A 21,120-nucleotide genomic window follows, 5' to 3' on the forward strand; every position below is an offset into this window, starting at 1 on the left:
ATTCGTCGGTCGAGGCGCGGACCCAGCGGGTTGCGCGCGCGGCGGCCATCCCCGCACGGCGAGGCGGCGGCTGGGGAGCGGTGCCGCCGCTGCCGCCACTCAACCACTCCTCCCCATCCACCCTATGCTCGCGCGAGGCGGCCGGGAGCAGCGCTGCCCTCCCCACGCCCAGATCCGGCAGCGGCGGCTGCCCCCCGCCTGGATCCAGTGGCGATGGCAGCTGGCACGGCGGTGTCGGCAGGGTGCCCGGATCTAGGGTTAGGGTTTCCAATTTTGATTTTTTTTTTCTGATATTTATTTTCCTGTGCGGGCGACATAAGCACCCGCACGCGAAAATCCGATTTCCGCGTGCGGGTGCGCCACCCGCACAAGAAAATAGTGATTTTCCCAGACATCCCGCTCCAGACGGGCGAATCTACCGGACGCAAAAATAACTATTGTAGTAGTGATGCCTCATCTCCAGGGTTTTCCAAACCTCCGGGGCAGAGGTTATCGTGCCTCAGCGGTAAGCATGATAACCGCGGTAACCGTGGCAACCCATACGAAACCGTGTAAAATTTATCAAAATTTTGTATTATTTTTTGAATCTATTTAAATTTAAGGAGGTTATCGTGATTTTCCTTTTATCGTACCTCAAGGTAAGCACGGTAACCGTGCGGTTACCGGTGGTTTTCCTTTCACCCCCGTGGTATTCATGATCAAGCATATGGATGCATGCATAATGCAGAATGATCAATGGACACTATGAACACTAGTAGTACATATAAATGCACCCATGCATTACCATGTAATGTACAATGTATTCCTTTCCGTCTCAATTTATTCAAATCTTACACTAGATTAGGAGATGTGTAAAACTACATTGCCATATCCTCATTAATTACATCATAATTATTTTTCCAAAACAAATATTATAATGTTTATGATGGGTGAGAAGGGAAAGATACCTCTAAAAACGTTTTGGAATGTGAGATGATCAAGTATTTTTTTATATAAATTTTAAATATAAAAGTAACAACTATTTTGATACGGAAAGAGTACGTGGCTACAAATAATTAAAGTCCAAGCAAAGAAAAACATACATGAAAAGAACTTGAATCGTTATGACCGATCGATCGGCAGCTTCCTAGATTTTTCCCGGATATTATGTCAGATCTCGACCATGATCGATCAGCTACATGCATGCATCGAATTGATTAATTTCTTAGAAAGTAGTTAACTGACGGAAGTGGGCTAATTAAGATGAACATCATAACCCCATCCATGCATACTCCCTTTGCACCCAAATAACTCGTATAGAATGTGGCACATCCTGTTTATGGCCTATTTGGTACAGCTCCAACTCCTAAATATAACTACAGGAGTTGAGTCTGTAGTGAAGTTGTGGAGCTGTCTAAACCCAGCTCCATAACTCTAGTACATTTTGTAAGAGAGCTCCACCCAACTCCACTCCCAATTTAGGTGGAGCTGAAACTGTTTGGCTGAGCTCCAGCTCCAGGAGGGGTGGAGTTGGAGCTGGAGCTGTGCCAAATACACCCTTAGATTCATCGTACTGGGATATGTCATATTCGATACGAGATTGGTTTATTTTGCGATGTACTCCTTCCGTCCAAAAAAAAAAAAGCAAACCTTAGGTTTCCGTGTCCAACTTTAACTGTCCGTCTTATATGAAATTTTTTTATAATTCGTATTTTCATTGTTGTTAGATGATAAAACATGATTAATATTTTATACGTGACTTATCTTTTTAATTTTTTTTCATAATTTTTTCAAATAAGACGGACGATCAAACGTTGGGCACGAAAAACAGGATTTGTCTTTTTTTTTTGTACGGTGGAGTAATTAACAGCATGCATGGACTTTGATGAGTGACGAGTCATTGTCAACTGCTACCGCAATGATAAAGTAAGGTGCTCTCTATAAAACATGTACATCTCAGCAATAGACTAGATTAATAATAAATCATCTCAATAGTATGTCCACATTAGTATCTATAGCTCTCTTATGTATTGCCTCGTTTTTCTCTATAGACTATCTCTAAGTTAGTAGATAGCTTTGCTCTTTCTCTTCATTTAATATCTTTCAAGTAGAAAAATATGCTGACATGGATCTCTTGTAGAGAGTTTATAGATAACCATTGTGGATGCCCTAAGAAGAATGGACGGTTGACAATTGGACACAACTGCATACACGAGACAAGGCATTTACGTCGTTGTACGAAATCTGATCTGTATTTTGACATGACTAGCAGGATGTTTGCATGCATCAGATATGTAGACACTTAACCGTGCATCTCTTAATTACTGTACTGAGAGCAAGGATAATAATAGAGCACACTTCCTACTATTAGTTTATCTTAAAGCCAACATATATAATAAATTAGCTATAAGATTGGCTATAATTTTCTTCTCATCTCTCTATCTCTCACTTATATATTTAATGTATTTGTCTTGGAGCTAGTGATAAGCTAGCTCTTGCATGAGAGCCAACATCCTTAATTTTTCGCTACCTCTCTCCTCCACCTTAGCTTGTAGTAGGCTTATAGCTCACAATTATACTTGCTCTTATTAGTTATTACTAATCCTGATTTATTAATCTTAGGGCCGGAAATCCAATTGTTGGAATTAAGCAAAAGCTTTTGAGTCAACTGGTTCACTAATGCTTGTACTAGTATTTTGTAAGTGCTCAATTTATACCTTCGAGTTTGTGAAAATCGTCAAAATTAAAGTACATTTAGAAACAATTAATCTGGGAAATTAACTTGTTTTGGACCGGCCCGGTGTATCAAAATTAACTCCACGGGTCACAATCATGTTGCAACAATAGCTCGATGATCACACTGATAAAATCCATGCGTCTAGGCCACACATTTAGTTGCCTTAAAACGAAAGTTTTCAACCAAGAGACATATTCAATTAAGGATATAAGTGTTGAGTAAAATACAATAGCGGTTCTTAAATTTGTCATGAGATTTCACTTAGGTTCACGAACTTGCAAAGCGCACATCAAGATCCCTTAACTTGGTTTATTGTATCATCCCGATTCAAAGCGTCGTTTGGCCACAGTCTTGCCTATGTAGCACGCCACGTGGACTATGACATGGCGCTTTTTTTCCTTTCCCCTTTTCTTTTTCCTCCTATTTTTTTATCTTCTTCCTCCACTAAGCCACCTCGAGCTCCCCCGTGTCGAAGAGGCCGCAGAAGAGAGAAATGAAAGAGGAAGAAGGGAGAAAAAAAAGAAATAATAATAATAATGTGCCATGTCGTCGTCTACATGTCATGTCACGTAGGCAAGACTACGGTCAAATGAGACTTCGGACCGGGATGATACAATAAACCAAGTTTAGAAACCTCAATACACACTTTGCAAGTTCGTGGACCTAGATAAAATCCGCTTACAAGTTTTAGGACCGCCAGTGCAATTTACTCTGAATTGAATGTTCTTTTATCTAAGGCCAATTAATAAGCTACACATGTTCAGGTTCAATAATTATAGATCTTCTCATTGCATATATAATTAGTGAGTAAATTTCAAATACCCCATAGATATGCACACTTTTATCAAGAACGCCTAGGTTCTAAAAATCTTCTCTGGAAACCCCATTCACATAAGAAAGTAACACAAAATTAATTCACCACTTACAAAATCTAAATGCCCTCTTACCGTTCCAGGCCAACCTCCGACGTTGTCACTCTGAGCGCACCATCTTGTTGTCCCACCATGCTACCGTCGTTGATCTCCTTTTCCGCAAGGTTTTTTTGTGTGGGTGAATCCCGCGAGCGAGCCTTGGAGCGGAGGAGTCATCCTAACTAACTAGATCTAGGCTGTGTTCCTTCCAGGGGTTGGGAGCACTACCCTCCTGCACGAAAAACAAAGCAGTTCATTAACACGTGATTAATTAAGTATTAGTTTTTTTTTTCAAAAATGGATCAATATGATTTTTTAAACAACTTTCGTATAGAAACATTTTTTTTAAAAAAACGCACCGTTTAACAGTTTGAAAAGTGTGCGTGCGGAAAACGAGAGGGAGAGGTTAGGAACCTTGACGTTCGAACGCAGCCCTAGTGGTTGTGACTGCTTCAACAAATCACAGAGGAGAGAACGAAGCGGGATGGGGGAGGGATTGTAGAAGGTGACTACAGTGGCCCACAACAACAAGCGTGGCATGTCCTCTCCCTTCTCGTGGCATCATCACTTTACCAATTGATCAGAGATGATGATTGTCAGGGCACTGGGTAGGCCACCGCCACCACTAGCTTGATGCCCCACGCCTAGTACAGATCTAACGTTGTCCCCATCCTTAGCCCCTTCTAGTCCATTCTCTAGCTAATTTGGTTAACGTCAGCCGCCTGAAGGAGGAGATGCGACGTGGAGGGCTAGTGCCGTTGTGTTGCCCTCCTTGTGCTCTAGTGCTCATGTAGTCACCGCATTCTCCATATTCCACCGACTAGCCTCAATGCATCACAAAGCATCTCCTTCGACCGACGTGTTGTTGCTCGCCATACATCTGGGGGAAAGATTTGTGTTGACCTCTCCCATCTCCTTGTTCTGGTGGTGGGAAGGCTAAGAAGGGACGACTCTAAGGAGGCCGACAGAGCAGAGAAGTGGGCTGCTGTTAACGACCAAATTTGGTAATATCAGCATCGGAAAAGGAGATTAGATCGAGATGGAGTCGAAGGCGGAGATTGATCCGAGAACAGAGTAAGAATCGGCTAAAGTTCAGATCGGCTACGATTAGGATCGGCTGGGTCTGAGTCGGACTAGGTAAGCCGATGCAGCCGATTCCGACAGTATAATTTGGTGTATGACATCGAGTTGAATTGAGGTGCTTCAAGATGATTGCCGCACATGTATAGAGTCCTGAGAAGGCAATTGTATATATTAATTATGATGTTTTATGTAACTTCCATAGAGATATGTTTGGGCAAAAGTCTGTCGCAAAGACTTATGGTACCTTAGAGTTTGTTAGAGATAGTGGTCGTGTCCGGTATGGACATATCTTGTAATCCTCGGGTATAAATAGACCCCAAACCCTATGTAATTTTTAACACACATGTTCAATACAATTTCGGCGCATCGCCACCTTTTTGCTTTAGTTTTGTTTCGACGAGTTCTTGCTTTCGGGTTGAGCTGCATCGGTTTCGATCTTCAACAAGAGGTAAAACTTGTTATGTCGACTTGTGTTCTCGAGATTAGTGCTTCTATCTTTATGACACTCTAATCCTGTCTATATAATTCATCGAGTTATCATATATCTTACATAATCTTTGGCAATATCGTCATCTAACCTACAATCGGCTAACATCTGTTAATAGAAGGCAGCCGATTAGGTTAAATAGCGACGTTGTTCTAGATTATATAAGATATCTACCACTTTATGAAACATCCAGTGGCTTGATTGTATAGATATTGTTCTTCTTTTCATACTTAATGCTGCATCAGTTGAGATTGATCTATTAAGTCGTGCTTAGAATATAAATCTCTAGCCTGTCCTCTGGTTGCCGATTAGGGTAGTATCGGAGTTTCAGCCGATATTATCTGATTTAACCATATTCGATCTATATGCTTCAGTGACATGTTAAATCTGCCCTTTATGTCAAGATCTTATTGTATTTAAGTATATTAAGCTTTTGTTTGGTATATTATACTTGTTTTGATATCTTTATATAGAGTAGTATCAGAGTATTAGCCGATACATGCTAGATCTATCTGATCGGCTATGCTATAAACATATATAATCCTGTAATTAATATGTATTTCGATCTAAGTGATTTATACTGTCTCGGTATGGTGACCGATCTATCCCAATCACTTGATTTAAGTATATATTAATATAAGAACTATATATCGTTAATATCTACAGCCAATCGAATAGATTTAGTTCCTTACTGTCTATTTATAACCGCCGATCGATTCATATATGACATCGGCTCAAAGATAAATGATATGTCATCGGCACCTAGCCGATCGGCTATTATTTATAGATTTAACCACGAATTCTTTGTCTCTATTTCTTATTGATTAAAGGATCAAATCAACTGGCACGCTCATACATTCGATGGCGAGCTTTGGACTTGCACTGGAGTTAAGCAGATCTCCCAGGCCTCGTGTTTTCTGTCAACACGCTTTTGGCACGCCCGGTGGGACCGATTAGAAGTCAGCAAGCAGTTCTTCCTCATGGCCAAGAAGCCACTGCTGTCGCCATCCTCGGCTAGCCCAAGCACTGTTAAAGAAAAGATCCAGAAGTTGGGGTTGACTGACGTCAATGAAGTAAACATCGTGCCCATCGATCTAGAGAAATTCACACCTGAGCAGAAGAAGGATTTTGAAGCAATGTTGCAGCAAGCCTGGGATCAATTCTTGAACTCATTCATGCAAACCCGCAAGGGAACATTGGTTCAGAAGTATAAAGTAAAGGTAGTTGCCGATGATCCTGGGACCAGTTCTTCCAAAGGTAAAGACGGGAAACAAGCTCCATATGGCTCGGCTCAACTGAGTGACAAAGGTGCTACCGACGGTTCTCTAGGAAGTCAAGGTGACAACTCTCAAGGGGTCCATGGAGTTCAAGGCGATGGAGTGCATAGAGTTCAAGGTGATGGTGCTCAGGGGTTGCAAGGGGGAAATCTTAATCAGAATAGTGATGCGGCACAAGATTTTCTCAATAATTTCCAAGACCGGGTCGACTATGCTATGCACCATGCTTTGATCAATCAGTCTGGGGTGTTAGTCAATACCTTATCAAACATGATGAAGTCAATAGCCGATAGATCAATAGCTGAGCATCAGGCTGTAGGCCCAGTTTATTTGCAAGAAGGTGTCTTTCCAAATTATCGGCCTTTGATCACTGATGCCCAGCCATCTATTCAGGCAGTTCCCCCCATCGCACCATCAGCTCAGCCGACGGCGCCGGCATCGACTCCCTTACCTGCTCCGTCAGCATTGGCACCAGGCCAGCTGGTGAACCCTCGGTTGTTAATGAGAGAGCAGCCACAGCATAGTGGGCAGGTTTCGAATCGGCTGACGCAAGATCAGGTTGCTGCCACGTTTCTGCCGCCTCAACCTGCTGTTGATCCAATACAGCAGCAGCCGATTCAACAGACACTCCCGATTCAGCAGGTTGTACAACCAATCCAGCAACAAGATGTGCAATCAGTTCAGCAAACGCCACCAAGGCAACAGCCTCCGCGGCCGATTCAGCAGACGTCGTTAAGACAGCAAATCGTTCAGCCGATTCAGCACCAATGCTCAATGAGCGCATCGGCCGGGTTTGTGACGCCTGGTGGACAGCCTGTACAACAATTTTTAAATCAAGTCGTCCCAGAACACTTGGTTCGCCACGTACAGCCGGATGGCACAGTAATGCCTCAAGTTGTTCCCGAGCATTTGGCACGTAATATTCTGCCGAACCTTCATAATTATTAGGGGGGCAACTTGAATTATCAATATCAGCTTCCTTCCCCGCAAGCCCAATATCAGCCAGGGGGACTGGCTCAACCTCAGTTTGCGTCTCAGTACGATCAGTTCGAGCCCATGCAACAATAGTCACAGGGAGCAGCTCAGCAACGACCGTGGGCCGATGTGATTGCTGATGTAATGAGGGAACAGTTTGGGCTTAAACCAAAAGAGACTGGAAGCTTGTATCGGCAGCCTTACCCTGAGTAGTTTGAGAGAGTTCCTCTCCCCAATCGGTTCAAAGTTTCGGATTTCTCCAAATTTTCGGGACAAGATGGTGTGTCAACTTATGAGCACATTAGCCGATTTTTAGCTCAGTGTGGTGAAGCATCGGCTGTGGACGCTCTGAGGGTTAGGTTGTTCCGGTTATCTTTGTCTGGATCGGCTTTTACTTGGTTTTCTTCTCTGCCGTATGGGTCGATCAATAGTTGGGCCGATTTGGAGAAGCAATTCCACAGCTATTTCTATAGTGGGGTTCATGAGATGAAGTTATCTGACTTGACGGCGATTAAGCAGCGGCATGATGAACCTGTGCACGAGTATATCAGAGATTCAGGGAGATGAGGAACAAATTCTTCAGCTTGAGTTTAACTGACGCTCAGTTAGCCGATCTGGCCTTTCAGGGTATGATTGCTCCGATTAGGGAGAAATTCTCGTCTGAAGACTTTGATAGCTTGTCACATCTGATACAAAAGTTAACCTTGCACGAGCATAGGTCTGCGGAGGCTAGGAAAAGCTCTAAGAAGGTTAATCATGTTCGTCCTTACATGTATGGGTCGGCTGACGATGAGGATGACTCTGAAATAGCTGCAGCCGAATGGGTGAGGAGTAAAAAGGTCATATCGTGCCAATGGGTAAAGAGTTCTGGAAAGGAAGAGAAGTATGATTTTGATATTACTAAAGCTAACAAGATTTTTGATCTACTACTCCGAGAGAAGCAAATTCAACTCCCTGTTGGTCATACGATTCCATCAGCTGAGGAATTAGGCAAAAAGAGATATTGCAAATGGCATAATTCTGGGTCCCATTCTACTAACGATTGCAAGGTGTTTAGACAACAGATTCAGGTGGCCATTGAGGGAGGCAAGATTAAGTTTGATGATTCCAAAAAGCCGATGAGGGTCGATGGTAACCCATTTCCCATTAACATGGTACACACAGCTGACCGAACAGCTGATACGGGGCGCATGAGGGGTTATCAAGTAAGTTCGGCTAGAATTATAAACAAATATCAAAGGAAATATGACAAGCAACAGGAAAGGCATCATGAAGAAGATAATGGTGGCTTTGATACTCATTGGGGCTGTGAGTTCTTCAGGTTCTGTTGGAATGAAGGTATGAGGCTACCATCTATCGAGGATTGTCCTGGATGCAGTGATGTTGCAGGGGGTTCAAGCCGATTGTACGATGGAGGTAATCGGCCAAAACAGACAAGAGTACCTGTTCATTAAAGATTGGGCCCAGTAAACCAACGTGGTGATTCGGAAGATGACAAAAATAGGAAGACTCAATGGTGTCCTTCTGGTATTTTTACGAAGAATCAGAAAAGAAGGGTTCAAAGATTGAGGAGTAGGGAATGCTTCCAGGAGGTCGAGCAAGAAATTAATCATCGGCTGAAGAAAGCAAAACCGAGGCAGGAGTGGCGTGTTAAGAATCAGGCTCCTGTAGTCGATGATGTTGCAGTCGATGAGGCAAAGAGGTTGGCAAAAGGAAAGAGTGTTGTGACGGCACCAGTTAACATGGTTTTTACCTTGCCAGCCGAATTCGGGATCGATCAAGCCGATGTCGACGAGGTGGAAGAGGAATCGGCTAAGTTGGTTCTATCACCAGAACAGGCGGTGTTCGAGAAGCCTGAGGGGACAGAGAATCGGCATCTTAAACCATTGTATATAAATGGCTATGTCAATGGGAAGCCGATGTCTAAAATGATGGTTGATGGTGGGGCCGCGGTAAATTTGATGCCTTATGCTACGTTTAGGAAGTTGGGTAGAAATGCCGAGGATCTCATCAAGACAAATATGGTGCTCAAGGACTTTGGTGGCAATCCATCGGAAACCAAAGGTGTTTCAAATGTGGAGCTGACAGTCGGTAGTAAGACTATTCCTACCACATTTTTTGTCATCGATGGGAAGGGTTCTTATAGCTTGTTGCTTGGAAGGGATTGGATTCACGCCAATTGTTGTATTCCTTCAACTATGCATCAATGCTTGATTCAGTGGCAAGGCGACAAAATAGAGATCGTACCAGCCGACAGGTCAGTTAATGTTGCCAGTGCCAATTTAGCTCTTTGGGAGATGGATAGCCTTGATTGTTTATCTGGAAAAGTTTGGGATGGAGATTTTCTAAAAGTGTCCAATTCTGATATACAGCCAGTTGAAGATGGAGAACCCAAGCTATTATTTTGAGGGCGTCGTGGAGGGTTCAAATGTCTAAACTAAGGATACAGTAGATGATCTCGATGACAAGCAAGGTCAAGGTGTTATGTCGGCCGATGATTTGGAAGAAATAGATATAGGTCCAGGCGATCGGCCAAGGCCGACATTTATTAGTAAGAATTTGTCTCCAGAATTTAGAACCAAGCTGATAGAGCTCTTAAAAGAGTTTAGAGATTGCTTCGCTTGGGAGTATTATGAGATGCCTAGATTCAGCCGATCAATTGTAGAACATCGGCTACCTATCAAACCAGGGGTTAGGTCGCACCAGCAGCCTCCGAGGAGATGCAAAGCCGATATGCTTGAACCTGTCAAGGCTGAGATTAAGCGTTTATATGATGCTGGTTTTATTCGTCCTTGCTGATATGCTGAGTGGGTTTCTAGTATAGTTCCTGTCATCAAGAAGAACGGTAAGGTAAGGGTATGCATTGATTTTAGAGATCTGAATAAAGCTACACCGAAAGATGAATATCCAATGCCAGTAGCCGATCAGCTGGTTGATGCTGCGTTAGGGAACAAAATTTTGAGTTTTATGGATGGAAACGCAGGGTATAATCAAATTTTTATGGCTGAAGAAGATATCCATAAGACAGCTTTTAGATGTCCTGGTGCAATCGGCTTATTTGAATGGTTGTTATGACTTTCGGCTTGAAGAGTGCTGGAGCTACATATCAACGGGCCATGAATTATTTATCATGATCTAATCGGCTGGCTGGTTGAGGTCTATATTGATGATGTGGTTGTTAAATCTAAGGAAATAAAAGACCACATAGCCGATTTAAGAAAAGTTTTCGAGAGGACCAGGAAATATGGCTTGAAGATGAATCTGACAAAGTGTGCTTTTGGTGTATCGGCTGGCCAGTTCTTGGGATTTCTTGTCCATGAGAGGGGAATTGAGATAACTCAGAGAACTATCAATGCGATCAAAAAGATTAAGCCCCCGGGAAACAAGACCGAATTGCAGGAGATGATCGGCAAGATTAATTTTGTTCGAAGGTTTATTTCTAATTTGTCCGGAAAATTAGAACCTTTTACACCATTGTTGAGATTGAAGGCCGATCAGCAGTTAATTGGGGGGCAGAGCAGCAAAAGGCTTTGGATAATATTAAAGGATACCTGAGTTCCCCTCCTGTTTTGATTTCTCCACAGAAAGGGATACCTTTTAGATTGTATCTGTCGGCCGGTGAGAAGTCAATCGGCTCAGTCTTGATTCAGGAGTTGGATGGAAAAGAACGAGTTGTATTTTATCTCAGTCGTCGGCTCTTGGATGTAGAGACTAGATATTCTCCTGTGGAGAAGTTATGCTTATGTTTATATTTTTCATGCACGAGGTTAAGGCATTATTTACAAGCTATAGCCGATTTTATCGTGGAACATCGTGATGATTCAATCGGCTCGGTTGAAATGGTGCCATGGACTTTATTCTTTGATGGATCGGTGTGTACTCATGGTTGTGGTATCAGCCTAGTTATAATTTCCCCTAGGGGGGCATGTTTCGAGTTTGCTTATGCTATTAAACCTTATGCGACTAATAATCAAGCTGAGTATGAAGCAGTGCTTAAAGGGTTGCAATTGCTCAAGGAAGTTGAAGCCGATGCTATTGAAATCATGGGGGATTCTTTACTGGTAATCAGTCAATTGGCAGGGGAGTATGAATGCAATAATGATACATTAATGGTTTATAATGAGAAGTGCCAAGAACTGATGAAGGAATTTCGGCTAGTTACTTTAAAGCATGTATCTCGAGAACAAAATATTGAAGCTAATGATTTGGCCCAAGGGGCATCGGGGTATAAGCGATGATCAAAGATGTTAAGGTTGAAATTGCAACAATAACAGCCGATGATTGGAGGTATGATGTGCATCAATATTTACATAATCCATCTCAATCGGCTTCTAGGAAATTAAGATATAAGGCGTTGAAGTACACTCTATTGGATGATGAGCTTTATTATCGGACGATTGATGGAGTGTTACTTAAGTGTTTGAGTGCCGATCAGTCTAAAGTTGCAATCGGCGAGGTTCATGAAGGAATTTGTGGCACTCACCAATCGGCCCATAAGATGAAGTGGTTACTTTGGCGTGCAGGGTATTTTTGGCCGACAATGCTGGAGGATTGCTTCAGATATTATAAGGGGTGTCAAGATTGTCAGAAGTTTGGGGCAATTCAACGAGCGCCGGCGTCGGCTATGAATCCTATTATTAAACCGTGGCCATTCAGAGGTTGGGGAATTGATATGATCGGTATGATAAACCCACCATCAAGTAAAGGGCATAAGTTTATATTGGTGGCGACTGATTATTTCACCAAGTGGGTGGAGGCCATTCCTTTGAAGAAAGTTGATTCTGGGGATGCAATTCAATTTGTTCAAGAACATATAATCTACCGATTTGGTATTCCTCAAACTATTACAACTGATCAAGGTTTAATCTTCGTGTCCGATGAGTTTGTTCAGTTTGCCGATAGCGTGGGCATCAAATTGTTGAATTCTTCACCATATTATGCACAAGCTAATGGGCAGGCCGAGACATGTTAAATCTGCCCTTTATGTCAAGATCTTATTGTATTTAAGTATATTAAGCTTTTGTTTGGTATATTATACTTGTTTTGATATCTTTATATATATCGGAGTATTAGCCGATACATGCTAGATCTATCTGATCGCCTATGCTATAAACATATATAATCCTGTTATTAATATATATTTCGATCTAAGTGATTTATATTGTCTCGGCATGGTGACCGATCTATCCCAATCACTTGATTTAAGTATATATTAATATAAGAACTATATATCGTTAATATCTACAGCCGATCGAATAGATTTAGTTCCTTACTGTCTATTTATAACCGCCGATCGATTCATATATGACATCGGCTCGAAGATAAATGATATGTCATCGACACCTAGCAGATCGGCTATCATTTATAGATTTAACCACGAATTCTTTGTCTCTATTTCTTGTTGATTACAGGATCAAATCAACTGGCACGCTCATATATTCGAAAACAAGCTTTGGACCTGCACTGGAGTTAAGCAGATCTCCTAGGCCTCGTGTTTTCTGTCAACAGCTACCTTGTGACCTTGTGAGTACCCTTCCCTCACCATGCTCGCCCTACCTTGCTCGTGGTGTGGGTTTCCATTTTTGATGAGGGGGAACCGCCCCAGCCGCCATCATGCACACTAAAACCTAGCGGAGTAGGCAACCAACGATGGTGGTATGGTGGAATAGCAAGTTGGCGTGCTCAGCCAGGCGAGAAAACAACTTGATTATGTGAAAGGCAGGATTATTGAGAGAAGATTTCTAGTATATGTTTTTTTTTACAAGCGGGCATATAACGGGGTATGTGAAATTTACTCATCATCATAAGTTTGAACAAAAAAATCAATGAAAACAAATTATTTGCAAAAACAACATTCGATAAGAAATATTTACAAAAACACAAAAATAGTTCTCACAAGAAATAAAAATAGTTGACCATATATTGATATATAGCAGCCATGTGAGCTGTGACATGTTGTAGGAGTCTCTATATATATATATATATATATATATATATATATATATATATATATATATATATATATATATATATATATATATATATATATATATATATATATATATATATAGACACACACACACACGCCAACTAACCGGTATTAATTTATTAACTTATGGCCACGCAAATATCTAAAAACGTTAACATTCAGCTAGATATATATAGACACATAAATAGTAGAGAAATATCCAAGACCACATGTACACAAATATATAATATGCTCCTCTATTCCTGCATGCAATTTGTACTTCTATTCAGTGATGACACAGTGAGTCAAACAAGTTGCACGGCAACTAGAGAGCCCCATGCCCAGATACCGGAAGAACACCCTGAATTCCAAGCACACAGTTTTGTTGTTTTTGCAAACTGTATCATGATGAGTAATACTTCCTCTGTCCACTGTCCCACTGAATAAGACGCATCGGCAATTTAATATTTATCACTTTAAATATTTGACCAATAATTATTTTATTACAAGTTAAATTTTATTTGATGAAAATAATATCATTGAATTAGCATTTGAATGTCCTTTCCTATAATTATGATTTTGTTGCAACAAGCATTGTAATATATTTTTTTAGATAATGGAATAAAATAACATCTCGACCTTTACTCAAAAGAGCTATAGCCAATTATTACAAACTAGCATTTTGTAAAAAAGGAAACCAAACTAGACAAAATAACATTATTCCAGTCTGTTGGTAAATATCCATCCATGATTGGCAACAGTTGTATAACCGTCGTTTCAAGCTTACAACATGCAACAATTAGGAAATCTCCATCTTCATCACATTTTTGTAATTGTGCCCATAGACGAAGCTAATATGTTGCCTTGAAAATGACCTACATATAAGTAACAGTAGGTGATTTGTCAAAACTCTATCATTTCTACTCAATCACAAAGCCCAACACAAGGTAGAAGCTCCAACAAGTATCAGTTTGCTCTTTTTATTTACGACTCTCTGATGCCAATCATAAAAAATATGAGATATGCTAGTAGGAATATATAAACCAAAAGAAAACTGAAATACTCTCCAAATAAACTTTGCAAAATGATAATCAATGAACAAATGTTGGATAGACTCATTTTTCGTACAAAAGCAACATCTTAAATTACCATTCCAATTCCGTCTTGCTAAATTATCCTTGGTTAACACAACTCCCTTAAGCAAATACCATATAAAGATCTTGATTTTAAGCGGCATCTTAAGTTTCCAAATTAACTTACGAGCATTGTAATATATGAGAAATTTATATAGTTATGTACTAATTTTGGAAACCGTGGCATGTTTGGCTGCATCTTATTCAGTGGGACAGAGGAAGTGATAATAATTCATAAGCTTAATTTATTTTGTTGTTTTAAATATTATACTAGTAGTATTAATTTGTGCAGCCGTGTCATATGTCTTCCTGTACAGTGACCTGTCGCTTTCTTTCGTCTTCATTTCCTTTTCTCTCGTGACAGCCGGTGTCACTTTCTGTGACCCGCAGAGAAAAACTAAAGTAAATTAATCAAATCCATCCATGGCTTCCAAGTTTCTCAGTGCTCTTTATCTCTCTTTAATTTCTCTGTGCTAGCTTTTGGAGTTTGGCCATAATAGTGGAAAATCTCAGGTTTTACTTACTGGTGTTTAATATGTTTAATTTAATGCGTGGTAAATATGTTTTATTAATGTTTAATCAACTTTATAAAAAATATATTTGCCTTTGACTTATAATGTTTCTTTTTCCATCAATCTGTAAGACTGTAGCTAGATATCATTTGAGTTTGATATATATATTTGTGTATGCATCACTTCACTAAGGGCCCCTTTGATTTGGAGGAAAAACATAGGAATTTTAGAGGATTTCAATCCTATAGAAAAATTTCCTATGAAGCCCTTTGAAACAAAGGATTGAATCCTATCCAATCCTTTGAAATTCCTATGGAATGGACAATCCTATAGAGATTTTGGAGGAAATTTAGCAAGAGCTTCAACCTCTTGCTAACTTTCCTTTGAGTCTATCTCTCTCATCCAATTCCTGTGTTTTTCCTGTGGTTCAATCAAACGGTCATTCCTATGTTTTTCCTGTGTTTTGCAATCCTCTGTTTTATACTTACATTCCTATCAAAATCCTACGTTTTTCCTATTCCTACGTTTTTTCAATCCTGCGATTCAAAGGGGCCCTAAGATCTTACGTACTAAGACCTTACGTACTACTAGCTAAATGCTTAATGCTTGTACTTTTCAACGAGAATAAAAAAACCTACCATACACTTTAAAGCCTCATGATCGCCGATGCCAAAATTTGAATTTAAAACTAAATTTTGAAGTTGATTTTGAGGTTTTCTTATCACAGTTTATTTTTCAGCATTGTCTTTGAAATATATAATTGAAATATATAAAAGGTTTTACCCACAATTTCTTTTTGCTTATAACTTGTACGGGGGTATATAGATTATCCAATTTTAATTTATTCATAAACACATTTAAGATGCCACTGCAAATTAAAGCCAGCCTAATTATATCTTGTTTCTTTTCTTTTTCCTCTAAGTTTGTAAGTTGCAACTATCATTAAATGGTACCGTGTCCACATCACACGCACAGTTCTCGTACTTAACTTATAACCAACTCCGGCATGCTTGTAAATCGTTGCTTAGGTAGGGGCCTTACGCACCTAATAACAGTATATTTCATGATGCACACATATGTGACGCAAGAACAAACAAGATGTATTACTATTGTTTAATTATGTGCATCCCTTTCTTTACATCATGATGTGTGTATGGGGATTAACAAAGCAAATAATGTTTCTAGCTAACTAGTCAACTCTTAGCTCGAGTAGGCTCGTAGGGATGAGTGGATTCAAGGATAAACAATTAGCAAATGGATGAATAATTTACATGAGATATATTCAGGATAAATGGGAGGCAAGTCTCTATCGTTTCTTGCTTTATTGTTATCATATTGGCAGGGGTCCCTCTCCTTTTTCATATATTAATTGATATAACTGCAAGAGGGGCACTGTGATCTCTGTTTGTTGCAATTTAACTTGTTGACATGGATCCAAAACCTATCTTGATGACATGTCTCTTGAGACTTTTCAAAAGGAATAAAATATATATATTGAGGACGGTGGATGTGCTGTCATCTAATTAAACAGTAAAAGGTTAGTGCTGAAAAATTATTTCATGGCATGGATCACTAGTAATTCAATGTATATAGCTATAGCTAGATAGCTCTCTGTTCAATTGCTGAATTAGACATGGTGCACAAATTAATTAAGCAGCAATTCTGGTTTATAGCTAGAGATTCAATTAGGTTGGAACTCACCTTGTGGTACAAAATATGATTAAGAAGAGAGCTTATTTTTTTCATGTAGAATCTCTTATTAATTAACATGTCAATAAATTTATTGATAATTAGCATGAATGAGGGCTTTTAGTGTATATAATAATGTTCTTTCTAGCCATAGCCCATAAATAATATTCATTAATTTGAATATGACTTTGATCAAACTCTTGTACAATTTCATACCGATATGTTCTCAAACATTTTGCTTCATTGGATACATGAGAGTCATTTGTGTTAGTATTTATATCAAAAATGCACTTTCATGATAAATTTAATTTCAATTTTTTGAATTTTTCTAATATATGTGATAATCAAAGCTAGTGTACAATGTGGTATTTTGAAGACCATATCGATATGTCCAGAGTACATGTCTCTATATGATTGGAGGAATAATAAGCTAGGGGTTGATTGCCTTTTGGGATTAGATGATCTTATTAGGATTTCAATGCAATTAATCGCCCTTGGGTATTCATTTCTGGGATTGGAGCGTTTCATTCTTTTGTCAACATTGCCTAGATAAATTCATTATATTACTACAATACTAATAAGTTTGATGGTATTCTAGGATTGGTCATCCTACTCCATTTTGTATTTCTTTAAATGTTTTTAGTTCCATCATATGAGATTCTCGATATCGACATCTTAATCGGTAGTCTCTGTAGTCACCCGCACGTTATATATATATTGCTTGGGCAGAACTGCTATATCATTTACCACTTGTTAGTAATACTCGAACAGCATGTTAATTAATTTTTTTTTACAATTATTTAGTTCATCTTCATCCATTTATTAATATCCAAACAAATGTTTTACCATACTGTTTATTATATACATTCAGCTGGTACCATATACATAAATATACTTGATCAAACACATCTTTTACTATTATTGCCAGTAATCAATCTATGGTAACTTGCTGCACACATCTCACCTTCTAGTACTTCCTCCGTTCTACAATGTAAGACTTTCTAGAAATACCCAAATTCATATAAATGTTAATGAATCTAAACACATATACAAAACATACACACTGATCGATGAATGAATCTAGATAAGACCAAAAAGTTTTACAATATGAAACGGAGGGAGTACCATTTTATCTGTATCACAATTAATATAATTAATATAGTATAATCAATGTAGTAAATTACTCCCTCCATTCCATTTTAAGTGCAATTGTGGGTTCTGCGTATAGCGTTTGACCGTCCGTCTTATTTAATTTTTTTATAATTAATATTTTTATTGTTATTAGATCATAAAACATGAATAGCACTTTATGCATGGCTTATTTTTTTTAACTTTTTTTCAAATAAGACATATGGTCAAACGTTGAACACAAAAACCCACAAGTGCACTTAAAACGAGACGAAAGAAGTAATATAGTAAAATGTATATTCTGGTTACCATGCATAAATATAATTAATGTAAGTAGTATATTATTGCACATCTCTCCTAGTACCATTTTGTTTGTATCACAATTAATATAATTAATATAGTAACTTATACTAATCAATGTAGTAAATTAATATAGTAAAATGTATATTCCGGTTACCATGCATAAATATAATTAATGTAGTATATTATTGCACATATCTCCTTCTAGTACCATTTTGTCTGTATCACAATTTAATTAATATTGTAACTTATAATTAATGTGGTAAATCATTATAGTAAAATATGCATCCCGATTACCACGCATAAATATAGTTAATGTAGTAACTTAATTATTGTACACACATCCCTCCTCTACTCAACTATGAAAGCAATATATAAACCCATGCCCAATAATAAGCTCTAGCTCAGTTCCTTAAACACAATAATGAAGACCATCACATATAATCTGTGCCCATAAAACAAGGCAATGCTGTACAGTACAAGGCATGGACAGGTGGCACAATCCAATTGGTACAAATAAAAAAATAGGGAAGGATGATATGTGTGGTGACTAGAATAATGGAGTAGAAGAAAAACAAAGTGGGTCAGAGATGATGTGCACTGTACATATATATATATATATATATATATATATATATGTGGCACGCACAAATATACATACATATATATAAAATGGTATAAATTTTACAATGTTTGGGACCCTATGAGGTGAGGACATGTGCATTGGAGAGAGGGTAGTGAGAGAGTGCATCGGCGCCGTCCATTGGGCGCCGCCCGCGTGGGATCTCCTCCACTGATCGAATCACACCAGCTGATTGCTGATGCACCTGCAGGAACCCGGTCCATACACCCTTTGTCACATGTAGCCTGTCTACTGTACTCTTTGTTTGTTGCTTTGCGTTGACAACACAAGAAATTCATGCACAAACATGTGTACAAATAGGAGTGGATAAAAGAGACTCTTTTTAAGGAAATAAGTCGCTCGATCGAGATTATCTTAACGAGCTAGCTCGGTTCGACTCGTTAAAATTAATTAACGAGCTAAAAGCCTAGCTATGTTTGATTTGCGAGCTGGTTTGTTAATGCATTGATACCACATTCAATTTTTAATTTAGTATTTTATCATATATAAACTTAATAAATAGTTAATGGAGATTCACTAAATACAACTAGTTTGGATGTAAATAAAGGACTAGTTATTGATAAGCACTACTTAGATGAAAATATGGTGATCTTTTGTATTAACGAACTAAACATGGAGCTCAATCCTGAGCTAGCTCGTTAAACTCACGAGCAAAACGTCTGGCTTGGCTTACTCATTAATCATTATTACTATAATTTTGAGTCGATCCGAGGCGAGCTAGCTCACTACGAGCCGATCCGAGTCACGAGTTTCGAGCTTAGGTTTTTTACCCCAATACAGAAATTATAATGGAACTCGTACATAATTATAGAAAATAATCTGATAACTAACCTATATATTTTGATTAGTATATTGTCGAGATCCTAAGTAACATATGTACGCTTTACCCGTGCTTCATGCATGTGCCATCGTTCGATCGACTGATACGATCCCAAAATTCCCAATTAAGGTTTATTTGATCGCAATCAATATCAGTGTAGCTTAATATTATGTATTTGATTTATTTTGTTGAATTGTAGTGATAGGTACAATTGTTGTGAACTAGTGATACGTTCCTCTCCTATGTATTTCTCGAAACATGATTGACTCGTAACTTTACGCTTGATATGTGCTACCCACCTATCTCTCTATCAGGTCATGCTAGCCACCGACGTTTCCTCGCTTGTTATTAGTACAATGTAGTTTTATTGATCACTGTTGCCAATTTCATATATTTATTTCACAAAATGTGTTTAATACTAGCTGTTTTTTTTTTGGAAAACTCTGACTGATTGTGAATCGTATATATCATATGGCGACATGATTCATACCACATAGTAGTAATTCTTTTAGAGCTAAGGAGGCTTAAAACAGTTAACCCAGACCGATTTCAATAGTCTTACAAAAACCATTTCAATTGATTTAATTTTCAACAGTTTTGCAAGTCGGCCGATTGATATTTGGCTTGAAGACATAAACCAGTAGTGATTTTCTCTTATCTCTAAAAAGATTCATAACCATGAAAGTTTAGAGGTTATTTTTTTTTTGGTAAAGTGTACTTTCATTAATTGTGTTTAAACCTTCATTAATGACCTTATCTAATTATTGCACGAATTGTTAGAGATGACTGCTACAAATTAATCATCAGAGGTTGCCTTTTTTATAATATTGAGTGAGAATTCCGATTGAGCTCTTAATAACCTTTGAGTAAAACCCATCACCGGTCCCTAAATTTATACTGTTGTGGTCATCGCGGTCGCTAAACTCGTAAATTGACCGTTCAGGTCCTCAAACTTGTTCGACTATATCATCCCGGTCCCTAAACTTACAGATCACTCATTTAGGTTCCCCAATTTGTTCAGTTGTGTCACCCCGGTCCCTAAACATGATGGTGTAAAAACTTTATATCTAAAAATAATTCATAACTTTTTCATGTGAATTCTAATGAAGACAAACTTTATATCAAAATTGTAGCCCTTGACGCGACCTAAAACTTTGTAGTTAAAAAGTTTTTGAATTAAAACTGTTTAGGGTCCCAAAATATTGTTGCATGTTTATAGATTTCGATATTTTAATTTTAAAATTACATTTTGGGACAAAAAATGACTTAAAATAAAAAAGTTCAACTACAAAGTTGTAGATAGCGTCGAGGGCTACAAGTTTGATATAAAGTTTGTCTTCATTAGAGTTCACATGGAAAAGTTATGAGTTATTTTTAAATATAAAGTCTTTAGACCATCCTATTTGACCCAGATGATATTCGAATCCAAGTTTAGAGACCAGAGTGACACAACTGAACAGGTTGGAGGACCTAAACGA

Source organism: Oryza glaberrima, chromosome 7 (genome assembly GCF_000147395.1).
Source record: "Oryza glaberrima chromosome 7, OglaRS2, whole genome shotgun sequence".
Taxonomy (NCBI): Eukaryota; Viridiplantae; Streptophyta; class Magnoliopsida; order Poales; family Poaceae; genus Oryza; species Oryza glaberrima.